Source organism: Uranotaenia lowii, chromosome 2 (assembly GCF_029784155.1).
Source record: "Uranotaenia lowii strain MFRU-FL chromosome 2, ASM2978415v1, whole genome shotgun sequence".
Lineage (NCBI taxonomy): Eukaryota > Metazoa > Arthropoda > Insecta > Diptera > Culicidae > Uranotaenia > Uranotaenia lowii.
This window is the reverse complement of record NC_073692.1, coordinates 52,880,616-52,889,480: the sequence shown is the minus strand read 5'-3', so window position 1 is coordinate 52,889,480 and position 8,865 is coordinate 52,880,616. Positions and strand designations below refer to the sequence as shown.

Here is an 8,865-nt window from a genome sequence, read left to right as displayed (position 1 = left end):
TCTTCATTGAAATTATGTGAAATCTTTGAATAAAGCTTAGTGCATTTAGAAATGGGACTGTTACGAATGCGTGTATCTCAAAAACTATTCGATTGATCGAAATACTTTCTATGAAGGAAATGAAGGTAATCTTATGATAATTCATGAAAGAAATTTGAAAAAAATATTTATCGGTGTTTGTTTTGAAAAATATCTACTTTATTCTAGGTATCTCCTTTTGGCCAGCGCACAGTTTTTTCAGTCATGATATTGATAAGTTTTTCCAACTTAAACTTCGTCAAATCTGTATTTTAGGTGGCTGCATTTTCCTCCTTCAATTTGTGTTAGTGTTCGGTGCAATACTTATGTTTTTGAAGAAACTATGGGCAATTTTGTGGACAGAGCTGTTTCGAAATGAACAAAACTTGATTATTGTTGATCCATTTAAAGGCGTTTTAAATGGAATTTCTGCTGGTAAATCTGGTAATAACAAAGTAAAACCATCATGAGATTGAACTTCAAGAATAATCGGTTAATATAGAACGTAGGTTTCGAAGGGTATATACATGATTACTCTTTTTTTGCTTTTAAAAACAAAAAATATTTTTTTTCTTTTTCTCTTACATCGTAAATATCTCAAAAACGCGTAAATTTAAATTTTGAGAAAAAAGGTCTGAAAGTAGTTTTCACAGGCAGCCAAATGCTGTCAAAGTTTTGAATGTCTGATACTAGTAAACGAGCTTTTAGCAGAAGAAAGTGTCCCATTTCTAAAAGAACCAAGCTTTATTATAAAATTCTGTGTTCTATGGCACAGAATCTGTGCTGAAAATTTGCTGAGAATTCAGCGAAATTAAACATTTTTCTGTGATTTCGGCATGCTTGATACCTGGCCCTGTTGATACCGAGAAAAATTCACGATCCGACATCAAGAGGGCTCTCAGAAGTAAAAATGGCTAGTCGATGTAACATTCATTGCAACCGTTAGGAAGAAATGCTTGAACTTTGCGAACGATCTTAAAGGCAAACACCGACTTAGCCGATTTAGGCTTTACAGACTGAATAAACGAGCACAACTTAAGATTAACATTCAACACCAATTACCGAGATGGGAATCGAACCCATGCGTCTACTGGTCGTTAAGTTGCTATAGTTGTTGCTATTTTAAAAACAAGTAACATATTTTGACTTGATTTTCTTTTGAATTTTGAAGAATTTATCTCTTTTTCCTTATACGGTTTCTTACTTTAGTCCCATTAAATTCTGATGATAAAAATTAAAGTAGGTGTTTCACATTAATTAATCAATTTTCAGATGGCTCTGTTTGGCAATAAATGGGTTCTCAAAATTGGATCTAAATATCTCCGGCTTGAAGACACAAAAAATTCAAATGATAGAAAATACCCAATTGAAAAAATAAACGATCTTATCGATTTTTTCAGGCTAAAGAATCCATCCCAAAAATCACTAATCTGAGTTGAAAAGATAATTTTTTCAATGATCCACCTAAGATCGAACATTTCTAATCTATTCAATCTGGCTGTATCACTTCAAAATATTTTAACCGTGATAAACCAAAAAATGACATGTGAAAAAAATGTTACTAATTCAAATTCTCTTCGCTCGTTTTCAACGCATTTTCATTTTTTCAAAACTTCTATGTGTCTTAAAAATTGAAAATTTTGAAAAGTTCCTACAAAAAGAGTACAACTTCAACTTTTAAGTGAGTTAACAATATTCTGCCTAAATTGGGTCATCATTAATGTAAGTTTCCATATGATCTGGAACTTTATACGTACCTTAAGGGGGGGTAGGGTCTAACGGGTAAAAAAACACCATTTTCACGATTTTTTTCTAGAGCTATCGTTCAAACAAATGTATTCAAATTTTTTGCATTATACAAAGAATTGTTAAAAGAACATTTAGTATTTTTTTCGTAGAAAAATATTGAAAAATGAGCCGGTGCCGGAGCACTTTCGAGGATGCCTTTTAGAAAACAGGATTTGCGGTGGACACTGTATCTCAGCACAGAATCATCTGAAGTCAAAAAATCAGAGCAAAATATTTTTAATAGATGTTTTTCTGGACCCCAACGTTTTTATTTAACTTAAAAAATTCTTTACGAAATTTTTGTGGCTGTTTGAAGTAAAAACTACGATTTTTCACGAAAAAATCTGCCATTTTTTATCTGTAAAATCTCTCCAAAGTAAAAAAGAAAAAAGAAAAACGTTGGGGTCTGGTATTTCATATGTAGAAAATATGTTCCAAATTAGAAAAGAATCGGATAAGTAGTTTTCAAATGACGATGTCCACGGACTTTAAAAATGTGCTTTCGAGAAAAACGCGTTTCAAGTTTCTGCTCTTGCTTTCTTGCAGTATTAGATAGGAGGACATAAATGCCTATAATTTCTACAGTTTTGCTTCAATTGACTTCAAAATTTGACCCAATATTCTTAAAATGTTTTACAATGAGAAAATAAAAAAAAATCGATTTTTTGAAAGTGTTAGACCCTACCACCCCCCCCCCCCCTTAAGTCAATTTCGTGTCTGAAATACTCCTGTATAGAAAATTTGGTCAGCTATGTACTATATATTTTAATCAGTTAATCTTTCTCTACGTTGTGAATATAAATACATATATCTGACATCTTCACGGCAAACGACGCGATTCATAAGTTAATACCTAGGTGTATCACAAGGTAACGCGTCTTCAAAGCAACAAGTCGCACGTTCGAAATGTCGCATCCCCCCGATACACAAACGCGAAACCATTTCCATCCCTTCATTCCCATTCGACTACTTCCGTTCAACGAACGCCACCTATCCGAAAAGCTTTGCAACTAACGCTTGAAAGCTTGCGGCGAAGGCTCAGGCTCAGGCTCCGGTGTCATTCTACGACACGGGATAGAGGATAAGAAAAATGTTTCTCTTTTTGTTCACACCTCTGCTGACAGCGACCCGTTGACGAAACTTGACCGAATGACCGATGCAAGAGCCCTTCTACGATATTTTCTCACCTTCTCCCACAAGCGATGTTTTTGGGTGGTCCATTTGGTAGTTTCATAGAAAAGTTTCAAACCAATCGGGCTTCTCCCTCCTCCAACGAGTTTTAATTTTTCGAAAACAAAAATTCAATTTCCACCTTAGCAAATGAGTGAATGATTTATCCGGCAATAAAAGTGCTGGGTAGGTACCTTTAATGGGCAAATAGTTTTGTAATTTTTATGACTCTCTTCGCAACCAAACATACCTACGCAGATGATGATGGCCGTTGATGGAAAAGTGCCATCATCAGTGACGGTTGGCGCTTTTATGTTACCGACTGATTGTGTTATGCTGAGTTATTCATGTTTCAACTTCTGGCTATTGATCTTTTATTGCTTATGGTTGCTCAATTATTTAATGCAGCCGAAATTGATTTTCAATATTGAAAGGGTTGATGCTGTTGAAATGAAGTGACTTTTTGTCACCACCAGCACTACTCAAAATGTCATAAAGTTAAGAAAGTGATAAGCTTTTACAGCTTAACTAATTTTATTACAACTTACTTACTTAATGATTTCTCGTCGATTTTCCGGCGCATAGAGCCGTGGTAAAAGACGTCCACTGTTAAAGATCCGGAGGCAGTGTCTTCACTTGGTCCTAGTCAAGGTTCTCTTCGACAGTTAGCATTTTAGCGGTTAGACTTCGCCGACAAGAGCTTGTGGGTCTGCCTCTCCTTCGATGTCCTTTTGGATTCCATTCGAGTATCTCTCTGCAAATCTCATTTTCATCTCTTCGCAGCGTGTGCCCAATCCATCTCCACTTACGCTCTCTAGGGGATGAATAACGCCGAAGCGTCAAAATCCCGGAAAAAAAAGTTCTCGAATCTCCAAGCGCAGATTCACGATACTTGCAGTTTTCGCGTCGTCACCGCATACGTGTGCACCAAATCTCGCACCCGTAGAATAACACGGATATTACGGTTGAGTTGAAGATTCGAATTTTCGTTCGTGAGCACCCGTCGTAAACGCCAGATTCGGAGACTCTCAAATGCAAATCGGGCATTTCTCATCCGGGTTTAATCTGGCTATTAGAAGCACTTCACTTTCTGAACTTGTTGCCAAGCTACCATAAAACTGGAACGATTTTCTGTGTTGATCTTCATCGACTTGGTCTTTCCGACATTGACTCTGAGACCTGCTGCCTTGAAGCTTTCGGTGAGGTCGTCGATTTTGCTCTGCATACAGGGTTGTCTTCGGGCGAGCAAAACAATATCGTCTGCCAGGTCAAGGTCGTTTAGTTGCTCTATTGTTGAAGGATTCCACGGCCCCAGTTCGTTGCACAGTCGATTGTAGTCCGTGAACCACAAAAGCGGCGAGAAATGTCATATAGTAATCGGATCTTTCCAATGGCGACGGCTCTTCCTCCCTCTTCAGCTAGGGAGTTTGTTCAAGCCGTTGAACTAAAATGAAGGGAGGAAATTCGTCAACGATCACACAAATTGTGCATCCAATGATTGAATTTGTGGTAATTTGTGGCAATTTGTTAGAGAAAATTAGAAGGTTTGAGTTCAAATGGGAGAAACCAGTGCTCAGTGAGAGTGAAAATGTTCTAAATGTTGCAAATTGATGCAATTTGTGAAGCAGTTGTGGAATTTTGATCATTACCACTCCAAATGCAAAGCATCCTCTCGTGATTTCAACCCTTTGGTTCAAGCTTTTTTATCTCGTCTACAAACTCGTTTAACTGCTGTTGATACTTAGGATTAGTTCGGATCCTTCAGCAGAACCGTTCCACTCTGCGGGGCGATCCAGCAGCAAAAGATACCTGCTGATCCGACCAGAACCAAAACATTGCTTGTTTTTGTTCTCCACGCTTTGCATCAATTCGCAATTGAGAACAATGTATTGATGATTGTTGATGACAGGTAATGATGATAAACACGGTACAAATGTTTATATCATCATACTGTAAAGCTAAACTACTCAAACTGTGGTTAGCAGTTACACTGTAGTGTTGGCAAGGAAAAATGAGTAAATGCATCGGAATAGTTATTAGGAATTGAGTACTCTCCCAGTTAGGGAATTAGAGTTGGTAATAGTGAGAATAAGTAGATAATTATTTAAAGACATAACATACGAATATGTATGAATAAAAGATAACGCTATTCCACCACTGAAACCAGCGTAGGTTATGGGCCCAGATACCGGTTTGGATTAAGCAACAAGGAGTATGTGAGAGGGGTACTCTCAAGTAAATCAGTCTTGCGGTTAGCAAATGTTCCAGCATCCAGCACAGAAGGATCAACCCGCGCAAAGAAGACCCAGAGGGCCATCGCAGAGGGCCAGAGGACCGCTCGCGCCGAGACCAACCATCGAAATATCCCGGGCCAGCCAGAAAGATCCGAGAGGGTTACTCTCGATGCCGTCACGAGCCACTTTGCGGTTAGTAAGTTAGTAAGCCGAAGAAAGTCCGACGGCCGGGAGGAGTCCCAAGATCTTCTACCGGAATGGTTTAGCACAAAGGTCGGGAGGTCCACCACGAAAGCTGGGTAAAGCTGATAGCCGAGATGGTTACTCTCTTACTTTAGTTTGTCAGCATACAGGAGCTGATCCAGGCACTGACAACCAATAGCCACAAGAGGATTTGCAGCGCAGAGGCCACGAGATGTTTCGGGTCACCCATAAAGTGCTCCTATAGTTCGAGACTGGGGAGTCGTGTTTCGAGAGGGCTACTCTCGATGTCATCACGGGCCACGATGCGATTAGCAGCGTCTGTTCATTTCCCGATAAGCCAGGATCGGAGATTGGAAGAAGTTGGTCGAGAACGTCACTCTCGTGATATGGAGCTACCTGTAGATAGCTCGCGCAAGGGATTGCAGTGGAGAGAGAATTCTTTGCATTTGGAAAGGTAATGATCAAAATTCCACAAAGCTTCACAAATTGCAACAATTTGCAACAATTAGCACATTTTCACTCTCTCTGAGCACCGTTTCCTCTCATTTTAACTTGAACCTTCTAATTCTCTCTCACAAATTGCCACAAATTACCACAAATTCAATCATTGGCTTCACAATTTGTGTGATCATTGACGATGATTCTCCCTTTATCTCAGTCCCCTGAGCTCGCGTGAGCTTATCCAAGCCTACAGTTTGATTTGTCTGTGGCTTAGGAGGAGGTATTTTGGGCGACGGTTAGTTGCCAGCAACTTTAGCAACACTGAGCCATATTAGACTTTTGTTTCCAAACTTTGCCTTCCGGCTTTTTGTAGCAATCAAAAAGTTGGAGTCGAGAAGATCATTCTCGTGGTTTGTAGCTGTGTTGCGGTTAGTATGCGCGAACATGTTTTCGACGGATGGAAGTTTTTCCGGGTGCTTCGGAGGAGATTGTTCGGGAGGCTGTTAGTAGCTAGCGAATTTATCCACCTCTTGATTTCTAAGGCATTTTGAATGAGTGCTGTCGATCGAAGTCTGACTTATTCTTGGAGCTACGAGAAAGAGCCCCGTTAGCAACAAGAGGATGCTCTTCTGGGGTTAACAGAACGCAACATGCAAGATATGCTGTGCGTTTGTATGCTGAAGTTATCAGCTACAAGAATAAACGAAGATTTGTCAAAGATTCTGGTGCCAGTCAGCATACGTTGGGAGACGAGAGCGAATACGAGAGTAGCGATGACAACGATGTCCGAGATTCCATCAATCTTGAATCGGTTTTTTGTGGGAGCAAATTCGAGAAGATGTTGTGCCAAGACAGATGGCCATCGAGAAGTTTGCTGAGATCCCATCAGAAGAATACACATTTCAGCGGTTAGCCGAGGTGTACGAGTAAGAATAACAAACCACTCATGGCCAGAAGGCCGATATACGGGAACTCGGAAACCAGGCGCGGATCTAGAGATTGCTCTTAGGGGATTTAGAAAATTTTCAAAAAATATGGCCAAATTTTTTTAGTGATTGGGAAAAACAAAAACTTAGACAGGAAAAATGTTGATGATAAAGATGAAGAAAAGTCAACAGCATGTAAATAATGTTAAAGACAATTTAAAAAAAAGTTTGTTCAAAGAATTCTGTAAATCTGTTTATGGCTGGCTTAGTCTTAGGCAAAACGCAGACAAATGTTTTTTTTACTGGTATGAAGTTGAATTTACGTTTATTTATCTAGCTGGGGACATGGAATGACCATTTGTTTATTTTTATCAGATTGGTATCCATGAGCAATTTAATTTTGAAAATCGTACACACTTAATCTTTTCTCCTGTGATCGGAACGATTTCGTCCTGTATTTTCAACAGCTGAAATTACAGGACGATTTCAGGACAGCGAAAACGCTCAGGAAAACAACTGTCAAATTCACCTGAAGGTTCGAAACGGTTTTCTCCTGTAATTTGCAGGAAACTTCGAAGTGTTCCTGTAGGCTCGAATCGGCTTCCATCCACCATTTTTAAAGAATTCGGAATTTTGTCAGCAATTATTAAAACTTTTTCAATTTAAAAAGAAAATATTTATTCAATTTTTGTTATACACTAAACTATAAATTCAGTTGAACGATCAAAATGTCCATTGTTTTTGACGGCTGATCGGCACTGTTTTTATTTCCACGGAATCAATTTTTTCTCCAGCATGTGCAAGTTTTTCGGCATTCTCCGGTGTTATTTAGAAATTGAAGCATGTTTCACCTGGAAGCCAAAAAAAAATGGTCACACATAAATTTTAAATCAACTATATATTAATTAAATATTTACCTCCTCTAGCAACATATTCATTTTTTCTTATATCACCTATAATAAGATCCAGTTTATTTATCAGGCGTCAGGACCAGCAGCGGTCCTGAAAATTAAATTTTGGGCCTCATACTGTACTAACAGTTTCGCGCCGTAAGTAACGACACTTTGCCGATGAACGTAACGCACGACTTTTAGCAGCTTCTGCGGTTGCAACTGTCGCGACTAATGACCGGGAACAATCGTTTTTGAGGATCAATGAACCAACACAAACACATGACAGTAAAAAAAATTTCATGTGTTACGTATTACAGGGAATCGCTGCCCGAGCTCCTGAATATTCGATAAAGAATGCCTTCGAATTTCAGGAGAAATGAAGTGGTACGAGAATCGTTCAGCAATCTCCACGTGCCTCAGGAAAACCTCTTGTTTTTGACAATTCGAATGTCATTTTGAGCTGTTTTCCCGTGATTCAGAGGATGATGATCCCGAGCGGAATAATTGCAATCTTAGTGTGTACTTTATTTATTTTCAGTCAAAAATAAATCATTTGGTATGATTTCAACTTACTCATATGAGCATCTCTGGTTTTATGGTTGAAACTACGTCTTATTAATTTTGAAACTATTACAATATTCGGGGAAAAAGCCAATTACAAGTTCCAATTATTTTTAATCGAAATATTTTCTCTTTTGAGTTTCAACTTTAAACCGTATGCTGCTTCATTACTTATCGAAACCCGTCAATGCATTTATTCAATAATTTTATATAATTTTCTCTTGAAGTTTCATTAAAAAATCAATTTAAAGACTTGAATAAAAAAACAATCTAAAACAATTAAATATTTAAAACACAAATAAGCAAGTATCTAGACAAACAAAATATAGATTGCTTATAATTATATTTAATTTTTTTTAAAGAGGTTTGCTGAATAGATTCGTCTCTTTAAATCTTATCGAATACTTACAGCGTTTCTTTTGCTGTGAGTTTTGAAAAACAAGTCAGTGGCTTAGTAACTAAATTTAACAATTGATCAGTTTGATTAACTCCACGAGTGAGGTTGACTACAAAGAGCGGACAGACTTCACAAAAATAACCTTGCTTAGTTTTGGAAAAAAAAAACTAGCCAACTTTTGAATGTTTCCAAATGCATTGCACTTGCGTATCGTTTTCCTTTTTCAGCACTTC

The 8,865-nt window shown here is 38.1% G+C and overlaps 1 long non-coding RNA gene across 1 annotated transcript; it reads right to left on the bottom strand.

Annotated features, from left to right (window-relative positions):
* Positions 1 to 7,434: 7,434 nt before the first annotated feature.
* On the bottom strand, positions 7,435 to 8,191 carry LOC129749432 (uncharacterized). Its single transcript, XR_008738044.1, has 2 exons — positions 7,699 to 8,191; positions 7,435 to 7,632 (listed from the first exon to the last, which is right to left on the bottom strand). It is a non-coding gene; the product is annotated as an uncharacterized LOC129749432 (long non-coding RNA).
* Between the last annotated feature and the right edge of the window lie 674 nt (positions 8,192 to 8,865).